The following is a 14,854-nucleotide window of genomic DNA, read 5'->3' on the forward strand; positions in this document are numbered from 1 at the left end:
CTTACTTTAACTTAGCCACAATTTTGTTGCTCTATTTGGGATAGTTTATCCTATTAACTTGCATTAATAATTCACAATTGATTATTTCCATGCATAGTACCATTCCATCAATCCATAAAATACTCCTATATATCATCAAAGTCAATCACACATGCCATCACCATCATTTAACATCACATAATATTGGTGGCATGTTTGTATCATACATTTATCATACAAAGTGTATAATGTGGTACAATAACTTTTTTCAATTGTTTTTCTCTTTCCTTACTTCCACTTCATGCATCATTTGCTTGATCATATCACCTATTATGGTTGGTTAAGGGAGGGTGAGATTTGGAAGAATCGCAGTAGCAAACAATAGCCACCCAAACATACATGACAAGCTTAGCATTCATAACATGCTTGCAACTTAACATTTCTACAACATAGTGACATGTTTGGAAATCATCATGCATCAGTCATAAAGCACATAGGCCTATAATGCATTTCAAACATATTCATAAACATAATGCATGAGTTCATACAATCATATAAACATAGAACATGTCATACATGCAAGCAAATACTAAGCACATAAGAGTAGGGTAAAGTTTGCTACCTTGTGTCCTTAAGCTTTCTTCTTACTCCCTTTCGCTTCCCAACCATCTAGCTTTCAATCAACCACATCTAAACCCTCTCTTGGATGTCTCAAGGTCCTAATCATAGCCACAAGGGTCACAATATGGAGGACTTATGTCTTTAAACTTAATCCCTTTTTCTTAATTTATAATGTAGTGTTCTAACTTTGTAAAAATTGTTTCCTTAGGCCAAACCTACACAATTTTGCCCAAGAAATCCAAATATGAGCTTAGATTCATAAAATCTACCTCCTTTCCCTGGTTCTAGGCTAAAACCAAAATCTGCCACAAAAATTCAAGTTTTGATTCCAATGCTTCCAACTTCATTCTTTCATCTCATCCCTACACAATTTTTCATTTTAAACACATTGGAAGAATCAAAATCATCAAAACCACATCCTAGGCACAAGAACCAAGTCTGGCTAAAATAGTACTTAAGTTACACAATCATGAAATTCAACAAGCTTCAGCATAAAACCACTTGATTCATGTTCCTTTCAAGCTGTCAAACATTAAATCTAACATCAATTTTATCTTTCCTGACACTTAACAATTTTGTGCAGCACTTGCCCCAAGGATTCCAAGCTCCTAAAAATCATTGAAATCCATAACCAAGCTCAACAACAACAAGAGTAGTGAAAACTACATCAAAAATCATAAACATACCTTGTTTTAGAGCTTGATCTTACATGGGACCACTTGGTCTTTCTTTCTCCCTCTCCTTTCTCTCTCTAGAAACTATTTTGCCAGAGCTTCTCCATGGTTTCCATAAGCTTGGATGAAATAGAGGGGTGGGGAGGGGTATTTATAGAAAAGCAGACTGAATCTGAACTGTTGATCTTAAAAATACGTGGCTTGATCTGGACCGTCCATTTTCTCTTTTGATCTTGCAGTGACAAGTGTCCTATGATATCATGCTTACCTCATCATGATGACATCATGCTTACATCATCAAGCCATATGTCTCAAATCTAACCATGCACGTGTTTTGCATTCAACCGTACACATGTCACTCATCCAACCATACACTTGTCTCCCATTTTCTTTCATTATTAAGGCATTAAAATAGGAAGAAAATTAATATAAAATTCATGCAAAATATAACCCTTAGATATTTCTCCACCTATTTTGCCATTCTGCACCGTATCAGGTACTTTTTTGAGTCTTGACTTTCCCAAGACCACTAGGACATATTCTGGCACTATTTTCTTACCTCAAAGAAATCCACATGGCATTATATAACATGCCTCAAGAGTAAGTGTTGCCCTTCCCTTGTTCTTCTATTAAAATAATTAATCATATTTATTTCGGAGTGAACTTGACTGAATTCTTTCTACCGGTCTATTTATTCATCACAGGGAATCTTTCTAATTTTTTTTAAGTCAAAGGTCAACCTCTAGACATTTGACTTTGACTTTCCCCGGATAATATGTAAATAGGCTTTAAATTCTATTAAAGCCAACCTCTTTGCTTTCTGGGGATGGAATTATTTATAAAATCTATGATAATTTCTTAAGTATCCCATTTTCTTCCAATTATTTGAGGCCTCCCTGTACTTTAAATAATTTATTTTCAATAATATTCAAAATCAATCAAAACCCTGGAATTTCACAAATTCCTTCCAGGGGCATTTTCATCATTTTCAACCTCATACAGGTCTTTGAACCTTATTCTTATTTTTCTGAAATTTTTCTAAGCTATTCAAGCCTTATCCTGCCATTTCCCATTTTCTGGAATTTTTGGACATAATTTTCATTTTTGCCCTTACCAGCCTGAAACTTTGCAAAATTATGATTTTGCCCCTGCTTCAGCTTAGCTCCATAATTCATCTTCTTGAGGCCTCCATCATATCTTTTGGCCTAAATTCATCTTTATTTCTCATTTTTAGACCTCGAGACTTCATCTAAGCCTCCAACTTCCTCTTTTCTCACTCCTATAAAACTTTTTCTTTGCGATTTAGTCCCTAGGAATCCCTCTGTCCCTCCAAGGAACCTTTGGGACTTTTACCAAAAAGGGTTTGGTAGCCTGCCCAATTCAGGCTAATTCTAGTACTTCTAGACTCAAAATTCGGGATGTGACACTGATTGCCTCACCAAAAATGCTCATGAAAATCTAATAGAGGTGCAAACTATAGCAAGACCTCCCAACTTTTGTTTGAGTTTGTTACATCTAGATTAAGAGGAAGCTACTAGGGATGTCAACCCCTCTTAGTAGCTAGACATCGCTTCTTTGTTTCAAGCTTTAACTTGCCTTACTATTTCAAAAAAAAAAAAGTAGAGTGAAGGGATAATGTATCCATGCAGGCTTATACTATTTCCTGTCTTTAATATAGGAGTTAGTTGATTAATTTGAGTAGATTAAAAAAATTTGTTAAGCTAGTTGTTTGTAATAAATAGGTGTTGTCTTCTCCAAAATACCCTTACTAATAATGTATATTAGCTAAAATTACTATTTGATAGAATAATTAATATGTATAACTACTATAAAGACTACTTTGAAAAAAATGATTAAATATGAGACATAAAGTGAATTGGAGTTTTATATTTAAAATTAAATTAAAAGTCAACCAGAGGTAGTATTCTGCTTTTTGGGATGTGAGTATAGAGGTACACCAAGTATTGTTGTATGATGATGCTTTTTTTTAATAGGAAAAATCCTTTTAGAAGCCACCTAAAATAGGTAATTCCAAATGATGTTAGCAAATCTAACAAATCCCTAATTGATTTATAGGCCCAATTTAGGATTTGTGAATATATAGGTATTTTACCAATTTGCCTCGGATTTTAAAGCCACCTCTCTTTACCCCTCCACCCCCTTCCACTCTCTTTCTTCTCAAAGTCCTCACTTTTACCAATGGCTAAAGCATCGGCAACAAACGGTGGTTGAAGCTTCAACGCTAGTGGTTGGATCACCGGTTACAATTTTATTGCAAAAGGATTTTTATGAATAACTAATGTTGGCTTATAAATTACTAAGATATTTGTATAAACTACCCAAAAATATTTCTCCCGCTAGTGGTAGTCTACCAGCCTTTTTATGTGTGATTTTTCCTTAAAAAAATCTTGTAATTAGCTTTTTCAGTGATAAAAATATCTTGTCATGTGACCTCATAATGCTTCATCAAAAAATAAAACATTACAGGTTTTGCCAAGGATTTTTAGTTATCATCAATAGAAGTTTTTACAAACTTAAGCTTATAGGTACATAATACCAATATATCTCATATCTCAAAGAATATTCACAAAAGTATTTAAAGATCATCCGCTTAATGATTTTCATTTCAACAGTAAAATTCAAACCTCACACTGCTTGAATGTATGTGCTATATTATATTTGTATAAACTAAAACAACTTTGATTTGCACATAATGATCCCTTCAAGTTTCTGTTGTAGAAAGTGGATTATTAGGCTGAGTGTTTATGTCTTTTGAAATATATATACATACAAAAATACATACTCTTTTTTTGTCACATACAATATGTAAAATCTATTAAAAAAAAAAAGGGAAAATTCTGGACTATTTACATGTGTTTTGGAGGTCAATTGTGGTATTTTCTTTTGGGTAAACTAAAATGATATTACCAAAATTACACACCCACATATGAGTTGTTTCGTATGAAATGGAGTATGACTTTGAGGCCTGCTCACAAGGCAAGCACTCCCATTTACCTATAAATATTGGGTGGTTGATATATAATACATCCAATGAATTAAAGTCCATAGACTTTTGATATATATGTTTGTGAAGATTATGGACAATATCTCCACATTGCTTCTTCCCGATTGCTCTTTTAAAGGTATTCTATATATATGGCCTACAAGACAAACCATTAATGAGATAATATATATGGAATGAAAATAAAAATGTGGTATAAGAAGTGAAATGATACTTCCAAAAGGGGCAAAGGTCCTTTTCATCACTAACATAGTCCAGGGGATTATTCTATAAACTAATACGATACAATGATATCATCAAGGCTTTTTCTTATCACTGATTTTAATTGTATCAATTTCTTTTGATAACAACTTAATGTTTAAAAAGTCTACCATGCTAGGTGCCTAATTTTTGACGTGAATAGATGAGTCTGTTCTATTAAAGAAAGAAAAAAACTTCATAATATTAAAATTAGTCATTTGGATTTATTAATGTTTGCTATCAATTTTTCCAAGCACCTTAATTTGTTCAACACCGATACTATTCTATACTAATTATTATAAATAAGAAAGATAAAATGATATTAGGCCCAAACACTATACACACACCAATATATATATAAGCCATTTCATGTGAAATCGAGAGCGACTTCAAGGTAGTCAAGCACTCTATTCAAACATTAATGCATTCATTGAATCAATTAAAGTTTGTAGACTTTTGATAGATATGTGAAGGGAGTCAAAAAGCATAATATAAAATGAATAGAAAATTGCAATCTGGTTCTTATTTAATCTTGCATCCAGAGGTACAGACGGTGCTCTTATATAGAGCTGAAATTTAGAGACTCAAGATGACACATATGCAAGTTAGTTTGACTATTTGACCAGACTTACAACTAAACTATAACAAAGTTTGAACTGTATTCTAACATTCCCCCTGTTCAGGATAAAAGGAAAATATTTAACACTCATGATTATCCTCATCAGGAAAGAGATGAGAATCCTCCAGGGAGTCAACATTGAGTTTGCCCTACCAGTAGAAAAACAGAGCACTTGATTGCGCCTTGGTCAGAACATCAGCAACCTGATCGAAGGAAGGAACATAGCCCACTTGTACTAAGCCAGTAGCCACTTTTTCCCTGATGAAAAGAAGATCCAACTCAAAATGCTTTGACTTGTTGTGCAATACAGGGTTAGCTAACAATGCAGCAGCTCCTGAATTATCACACCAAATAGTAGGTGTGTGAACAACTGTGATCTTCATCTCCTTTAGCAGCGCCATAATCCATATCACATCAGCTACTGCATCAGCAATGCTTCGGTATTTTGCTTCTGTTGCTGATCAAGCAACAACTTGTTGCATGCATGAGGTCCATGTGATAGGATTTAGTCCAAGATAAGTGCAGAACCCACTAGTTGATCTTCGATCAAAACGACTTCCCCCATGATCTACATCAGCAAAAGCTTGAACTTGGAAATGAAGTGCTGCTTTAATAAGTAGACCACATGTGCTAGTACCCTTGAGATAATGCATCAACCTTTCAACACAATTCTATTGCTTTACAGTAGGCTCATGCTTGAATTGACTAAGTTTATTAACTGTAAAGGCAATGTCAGGACGAGTGTAACACATATATTGCAGTGTGCCAAGAACACTACAATATAAAGAAGGATTGGAAAAATTTTCACTATCACCAGCACGTAGATGAACATTTGCAGCTATAGGTGTCGCATAAGGAGTATTGAGGAGTAAATTAGTCTTCTGTAAAAGTTGCTCAATGTATTTTCGTTGAGTGAGCAATAATCTTGAGGGAGTTTTAGTAAACTCAATACCAAGGAAAAATGAGAGTTCTCCTAGGTCATTTAGAGAAAACATTGCACTCATACTATTAATAAGCTTTTGAACAGTAACTTGAGAGCTGCCAGTAATCATGAGATCATCAATATAGGCCAAAAGATAGGTTATATTTGAATCATCTTGATGAATGAAGAGAGAAGAATCAGCCTTAGATGCGCAAAAACCAAGTGAACTTAGTACTTGTGCAAGTTTTGTAAACCAAGCACATGGTGCTTGTTTAAGGCCATAAATAGCCTTATTTAATTTGCAGACAAGGGTACACTGATCAAACCTTGCCTTGATAAAACAGGTAGCTGCTCCATATACACTTCCTCTTGTAAATCACCATGCAAAAAAGCATTGTTAAAATCAACTTGATGCAATTTCTACCCATTTGTGATAGCAACAATAAGGACAATACGCACAGTAACAGCTTTTCCTACAGTACTGAAAGTATCTGTATAATCTGTTCTTACCTCTTGAACATAGCATTTTTGTAATGTCTTGAGTTCTTATCAAGTTTCAATAGTCCCTTTTTGGTTGATTTTAAGAATAGATTAGTGATTTAATCTTGATCTTGGTGCTTGGTTTGGGTTTATGGTATGTTAGTGGAGTAGGTGAACAAATTCATCTCAGGATTTATTCACCTTGGCGAAGTTTCACTTTGCCGCGGCGAACCGGGGAGTTTCAGGTGGGAGTGTCCTTTTTAGGGAGGTTTAGCCGCGGCGAAGTGGTTTGGGTGAGCGAAGTTTCCTTTTCGAGAAGGTCTCGCCGCGAAGAAGGTTTTCTGGGTGAGCGAGAGTCCCTTTCGGGAATGTCTTGCCGCGGGTGAAGATTTTCTAGGAGAGTGAGAGTCCATTTTGGGAATGTCTCGCTGGGACGAAGATTGGAGTTCACTGCGGCGAAGTCGGGTTTTTAGGCGAGTAATCCCTCTCAGGATTAGTTCGCTGGGGCAAAGCTCTAGATTCGCCACGACGAAGGGGACCAAATCTATATAGTTGCGGGAGGTGTTCAGTTGTGTGAAAATAGAAAATTTGAAGGAAGAGAGAGAGGCTCTGCTAGGGTTTCGATGTTTTGACTTGGAGAAGGTGTTTCTAAGGGTCCAATACCTCAAGTAAGTAAATCTAACCTCTAATCTACTTTCTTTCTTGGAATTTTTGAGGAGTTATGGTGAACCCTAGAGTTTTCTAGGTTGTGATGGAATTGAGGTTTTTGACCGATTATTTTGAGTTTAAATGATTGCCTTGGGTTAGTCTAAGTATTTAATTGGTGTAGTTTTCTTGGATTTGGAGATTTTGAAGTTTTGGGAAATTAGGGTTTATGAAAATGGAGGTTATGATTAAGGATGATAATGTAGTGGTTGAATTGGAGTTTTATGAATTGGGTTTTGTTAAAGAGGGTTAAATTGGAGGTTTAATCGGTTTAGAATGTTGTTAAGACTTCAATTTTTCTAATTGGATGTTTGGGTGATAAATTCCTATAGTGTGTCTGTGAGGTTTTGAATTCAATTGATGCTTAAAAGGGGAGCTAGAGTGGTAATAATCCCTTGTGGTGTTTGGAGTGTTGCCTTGATGGTTATAACCTTTGGAGTTGGGTAAATTTTTGGTTGGGACTAGGAATTTTAACTCCCTAAGTGTTGCGTCGACCATTTTATTAGTTTGTTAACTAATACGTGGTAGTTGTGTGTTTGTGCGCTTGTGTAGACCAGTTGTGAGTCTTGTTGGTGCATGGGGCCATATTGTTGGTTTATTATTCCTTGCTCAGGCAAAAGGTAACCACTTTCTAATCCTTTGTACTTGCTTTTGGGGTATTGTAAGTGATTTGTGTTTTGTGCTTCATGTAACAAATTATGTTCAAAATGTATGTTATATACCGAAAAGGAAAACTGTCTTGTGGGGTTTTGATTGATTTTGACTGAGTCCTGAACTTGTGAGAGATATGCCATTATGTCCCCCATGTAACAAATTAGGTCAAGTAGGTCCATGAAGCCAATTAGAGTGTGCCACCTGTATTAATTATCCATATTAGCACTTAACCTAACACCCACCGTTAATCCTCCTGTTAAGTGTATTTTTTTTAAAAAAAAATAATTGGCGACAGAACATAACCTAGGGCGATCAAAGTTAGAGATGGAGAAGAGATAAAAAACAGTGGCGACCATGATCCTCTAAAACGAATTCTCTTCTTCGGTGCCCAGGTGCAATATCGCCTAAAAAATCCTATTCTCATGTATTGCTTTCTGCCTGCTTATAGAATTTTTCTTTGATTGCCTATTGAATCACTGCTTTCCTCAACTTGAAGTTCATCGAATTCTCACGTGGCTAGTGGTGGTAAGTGCCATTGATATATATATATTTATTGCTTTTTCATTCTTTTTGATCAATTATATATGGTTTTGTCTTCAAGTGCCTTACGTTTCTCTCTCTCTTTTATCTTGCTGTTTTTTTTTTATTTTCTAATATCTAATTTATTGTTATATGTGAATATTTCACTGAACATGAAGTAAATGAAACAGATTTAACTCCATATGTGGGTATGGAATTTGAAAGTGAAGAACATGCTTATAGATTCTATAATGCATATGCTGGTTTTATTGGATTGAGTGTCAAAAAAGAGTGGGTAAATAAATGTAAGACAGATGAAAAGACAATTTTAGGTCAAAAATATGTGTGTTTCAAACAAGGATTTAAAAGAGTGAAGGATTATGAAGGAAAAAATCCCCGTAATGATTTGAGAACTGGTTATCGAGCTCTAATGATTATTATTAGACAAGCAAATGGAAAATATTTAGTTCCATCTTTCAAGAAGGAACATAATCATGCTCTAGCTACCCCTAGGAGTAAGCATAAATTGTCATCTCAGAGAAAGATTTCTAGTGCTCAAGCAACTCAAATAGAACAAGCAAACAATTCTGGTATACAACAAAATTAATTTTTGAATTCTTGAGTCGACAAGTTGGAGGATGAGAGAATGTTGGGTGCACTCTTAAAGATATTAGCAACCATTTGACTAGCAAGAGGATGGCAAAAATGAAAGAAGGGGAAGCTTATACATTGCTTCACTATTTTGAATCAAAGCAATATGAAAATCCATCATTTTTTTTGTGAAATTCAACTTGACGTTAAAAATCAAATCACAAATATTTTTTGGGTTGATGCAAAAATGGTCGTAGATTATTTTTATTTTGGAGATATGGTATCTTTTGATACTACTTATCGTACAAATCATAACTTGAGACCATTTACACCATTTGTTGGATTCAATCACCATCGACAAATTGTAACATTTGGTACTGCTCTATTATATGATGAGACAAGCGAGTCATTTGAGTGGCTATTTAGAACTTTTATGAAGGCTATGTGTGGAAAGAAACTGACCACAGTATTTACATATCAAGATCCAACGATGGCAAAAGCAATTGTGAAGGTGTTTCCTGAATCATATCATCGTTTTTGTGCTCAGCATCTCTCACAAAATGTTTACAAGCATATTAATCATGTTTACAAGAAATCAAATTCTTTTACTTCAGATTTTAAAAGTTGCATATGTGATTTTGAGTATGAGAATGACTTTCTTAATGCATGGAAGTCAACGCTTGACAAGTATGACCTTCGTCAAAATAAGTGGTTGCAAGATTTGTTTGAAAAAAGAGAAAAAGGGCATCAGTATATGGTCAGCATGCCTTTTGTGCAGGAGCTACAACAACCCAATTGAGTGAAAGCTTCAGTGGTCGATTAAGAGGTTATATGAAGCCTACATTAAATGTGTTAGGTTTCTTTAGAAATTTTGAAAGGTTGATAGAAGACATGAGATATAAGGAGTTGGAAGAGAATTATGAAATGAGTCAAGCGATGCCACCACTAAATTTAGATGTTCTTTTGTTAAAAAATGTAGGGGAAAGCTATATACGAGCTATCTTTCTTCGTGTTAAAAAGGAATATGAGAAATCATGTAACATACTTTTCAAGGAATGTAACCAAGTTTCAAAAATATTTGAATATAAAGTATGTGTGATGGGTGATATGGGAGATCACAAGGTTACATTTAACTCAGAAGATGAAACAATTGAATGTAGTTGTAAGAAATATAAACTTGTTGGCATCTTATGTTGTTATGCTCTTCGAGTACTTAATTTGTGGAATAAGCTAGTTATTCCTTCAAGGTATATCCTCAAGAGATGGAGCAAACATGCTCGAAGTGGACGTGTCATTGATAATAGTGGACATATAATCAAAGAAGATCCAAAGTTAGATGTCTCAAATCGTTTCAAGGATTTATGCCGAATTGCAGTTGACATATCAAGTAAGGCTGCTGAGTCTGATAATGCTACAAATTTTTTGGCAAAAAAGTTTGTAGAGTTAGGTGTGGAAGTTGATAAAATATTAGGCAAAAATTCGTCCATTGCAAACTAACAAAATGTTAGTGAAACTATTGCAACCAGTGAAAAAGTGCATTTCAAGCCAAAGGATTGGGGGGAAAAAAAAGAGGGTGTATCTCATGTTAAAGGTTGTCCTAAAAGCTATTTAGAAAAGAAGTCGAAGAGAAAACGACACCAAGACGTATTTATAGGTTACTTATATTTCATCTCTCATTAAATTTTTTAGTTTATATTTATAATAAAGGAAACATTATTTATGTTTATATTCAGAAGCCGTCATCAACATTACATTGATATTTGGACTATGAGTCTATGAATTTGTCAGCTCCATTGATATAGGTAAGTTTGTTTAATCATATCCAATTTTTTTTCATAGGTATATCCATATTAATTTTGAATTTTATCAAATTCTTATATTTTTTATTTTAATATGACCCAGGTTGGCAAGGTAAATATCTTGAGCAGGCTAGAAGCAATTTGGAATGATTCAAAGTCACAATTCTTGTTTTTTTTTTTTTTTGATGATACACATTGGCTATCTATTGGAATAATTGACAATAATTTTTTTATCTTTATTTTTATAGCATTGACAATAATGATATCATAGATATCAACACTGAGAGGAAATATTTCTTTTGTTAGTTATTTATGTTTGTTTGATGATAATAAAAGAGTAGTTCCTATTTCAATATTAATCCTTGTATTACTATTACTATTATTATTCTTCTTCTTCTTCTTCTTCTTTAGTAAGATAATACCAATTGTGAGATACAATACAAGAATATGGTCTAATGCCATCACAAATACCACAAATGAATAAAAACACAAGAAGATAAGCCATCGTTAGTAGTATTGTTAAGCTAATGATTTGTGTGTGATCAATGAAGCTAAATTAGTTTTTCCCTTCTACATGCTTCACTAAAAACCTAAAGGAAAGTATACATAAAATTGAAGAGACTTCATAAAGGCTCTCTTTTAATTCATTCTATAGAGACCAAAAAAAAAAAAAGACATTTCAACCACAAAAATATAATAACACAATTATACTTTACAGAAGTGGTGAGCAATTCATCTAGATTAAATGTGTTTCTAGTGACAAAAGGGCCTAGAGAAGCAATCACTTTATCAGCACTCCCTATATCCACTACAAAAAAATTGACTTTCAGCGACGACAAAAGTCGCCGCCGAAAAGTCGTTGCCGTAGCAGCCGTGGCTGAAAATTTTCAGTGGCGACTAAAAAGGTCGCCGCTAAAATATACTTTCAGCGGCGACTTTTAGAACTTTCGAGTCGCCGCCGAAAACACTTTCAGCGGAGACAAATTGTCTTTCAGTGGCGACAAAAAAGTCGCCGCAGAAAACACTTTCAGTGGCGACACTCTTCAGTGGCGACAAATGTCTCCGCCGAAAGTGTTTTCTGTGGCGACTTTTTTGTCGCCGCTGAAAGTAATGCCTAAGAAGAATTGGCTTTACCAATGCCATGTCATCACTGCCGGTGCCATGTCATCATCTCCGGCCGCCACGTCATCACCGTTGACCTCCACGTCATCGCCATCGGCGGCCACATCATCACCGCCGACCGCCACATCGTCACTAGCCACCTCCACGTCATTGCCACATTACTCCTCCTCACCACGTCATCGTCCGAATATTTTCACCTTAAATGTGTTTTCTTCCAGGTTCAAACTCGTGACCGCCTCCTTTCGTGTCCAACCTTCTTGCCGCTGAGCCAGATTGAATTTGTTTATTAATATTATAAAATAAAATATATATTATTATATTATACTTTCAGCAGTGACAAAAAAAGTCACCGCTAAAAGTCTTGGTTTCAATGGCGAACTTTCAGCGGCGACAAAAAAAGTCGCCGCTGAAGGTCTTGGTTTTAATGGCGAACTTTCAGCGGCGACTAAAAAAGTCGCCGCTGAAAGTCCACTTTCGGTGACGAGAAAAAAAGTCGCCGCTGAAGGTCTACTTTCAGCAGCGACATTTTTGTCGCCGCTGAAAGTCTTAGTTTCAGCGGTGACTTTTTTTGTCGCCACCGAAAGTTGTCGCCTAAAATCTATTTTTTTGTAGTGATCTTCAATGGATGCATTTGGTTTGTTGGTTAGATGTATCAAAGGAGAAGCCACCATCTTCCCCTGTTTGTCATCTTTGCACATTTTGCTTGGCCGTAATTTTCATATAATATATTTGCTACGCATGTCTGCTTCCAAGTTGGAGGAAAAATAAACTGATAAGGTTGCATGTTTCCTACAAAGAACTAAATCTAGAGTATCATTCAAGAAGAACAATAATTAGATGATTGTTGAACTAATAGCATTTGAATTTGATAAACACATATAAACAAAGGCAATGAGGCCAAGAAACCAAAAGGCAAACTTCAAAGATCAATAATAACACGTCATTGATCATGTATCCAAACTCTACTATACAAGCTAGATCACACGTTTTGGGACAAAAAAATAAACTACCAGCATGATGTGAATCTCTTCTTATTGAATATAACCTAGAGCTAAAGCAAGATCAAACTTAGATATCATCCACACAAGCTAATTGTCTAAATATTGCACACAGAAGCCTTCGATTGAAGATTAATAAACAGGACATTTGAGATTTATCTAGCTTATTGCTGCCAAATAAGAAAATCCACGCTAACAATTGCAAATAATACCACGGGTCTATAACAGAATATGCTACCAACAAAAACTAATCCAAATGATTACAAGAGAGAAAAATGAAAACAGAAAATATAGAGAAGAAAGTGACGACCTTTAATTCACTGCTACTAACCTTTCTTCACATACGCGATCACTCCATTAGTATATAAATAATAAATACTTGTACTGTGTATAAATGATAATGGAGTAGGTCCAAATGGAAGTGTGGATAAAAAAATCTTCAATTTTCTTTCATGATTAATGTGCTTATATCATGTCCCTTGCCTACCGCAGTTTCTATAACTAATTAATTACTATTCCGGTCCTAAATATAGGACTTTTTTTATAACATAAATTAACTACAAAATGGGTCTTATATTTAGAACTTGAGGAGTATTATTTTTCCAGGCATGATCATCAATTTAAAATAAATTAGTATAACCATTGATCAGCTAAATCATAATCACGTTAAAAAAAAAAAACCTAAATCATAACAGGAATACAGATGGTAATATGTTTTCTGCCCGGCGCTTGAATTTGCTAATAATACTATTTTGTTTTTAGCCTTTTCATATACCGTTCTTTGAAATGGTCCCAGATGAAGCCAAAATAAATGTCAAAGTCAAACTTCCGTTGCATGAAGAAGGTAGGTGCTTCAATTATCTGCGTCTAACGTATTGGTGAATTTTTTTTTTCAATAGTTGCCTAAATATTTGAAATTATTTTTTGACTCTAATATAGCTAGAAAGTTTTATTTCATTACATTTCTATTATAAACTGTCATTTACCGTTAAGTTTGATTGTTAAAGACACGGGTCAAACTATATAATTTAATGATGAAACTTAACAGCAGATAACGTTCAAGGTATATTTGCTATGATCATTGATCTGAACATATGAGAGCCAAAAAAAAAAAATGTTGAGTACTTCCTCATGGATACTTTTAAGATACTTAAACACCTTAATAACCCCGCAACAAATGACGCATGCTTTTATGTTGTGAATCATTCTTATTATGCAATCAGCAAAATCATTGGACATATTTTACGTTAAGAAACATCTTCTCCTTGTGTATGTATATACATGGACGCACGCATGCTCGGTAACGTACACACACACAGATGTATAATTAACTAACCGGAAATGCTAAAAGACTATTTATAATGTAATTTGACCAATTGCCATTAATTTTCATCAGCTTTCCTTAATTTAGATTTTATACGACAATAATAACTATAATAGGTTTTATTTAAAGATTTGTTTTGGTTATTTGCATTTTGCAATTAAGAAAGCTGCTTGTTTGCCTGATAATTATCTTTTGAAAAACGAAAGTAGAACAAAGGATATTATTATTATAGTTTAGAGAGATTGGTAGGCTTGCCGTATAAGAAAAATGACCATTATTGCCCAGTAGCTCTAAGATTACTGAAAATTAAATCAATATTATCTTCAATACCCTTCCGCACATCCTTAACCAATGAGCAAGTCGATTAAAGGGTTCATATAATTCAAATTAAAGATCACCTTATCTTATTTAGTTCCTGCACTTGCGTTCATATATATTACCTCCGGTCTTTAATTTAAGAACTAGTTAACTAATTTAAGTAGATTAAGAAAGTTTGTTAAGTTAGTTACTTGTAATAAATATGTATTTTCTTTTCTAAAATATCCATGCTAATCATATGCATTAGTTAGAACTATCATTTCATGA

This window comes from Neltuma alba, unplaced genomic scaffold (assembly GCF_004799145.2).
Source record: "Neltuma alba isolate B1F8T4 unplaced genomic scaffold, ASM479914v2 tig00012206_pilon, whole genome shotgun sequence".
NCBI lineage: Eukaryota > Viridiplantae > Streptophyta > Magnoliopsida > Fabales > Fabaceae > Neltuma > Neltuma alba.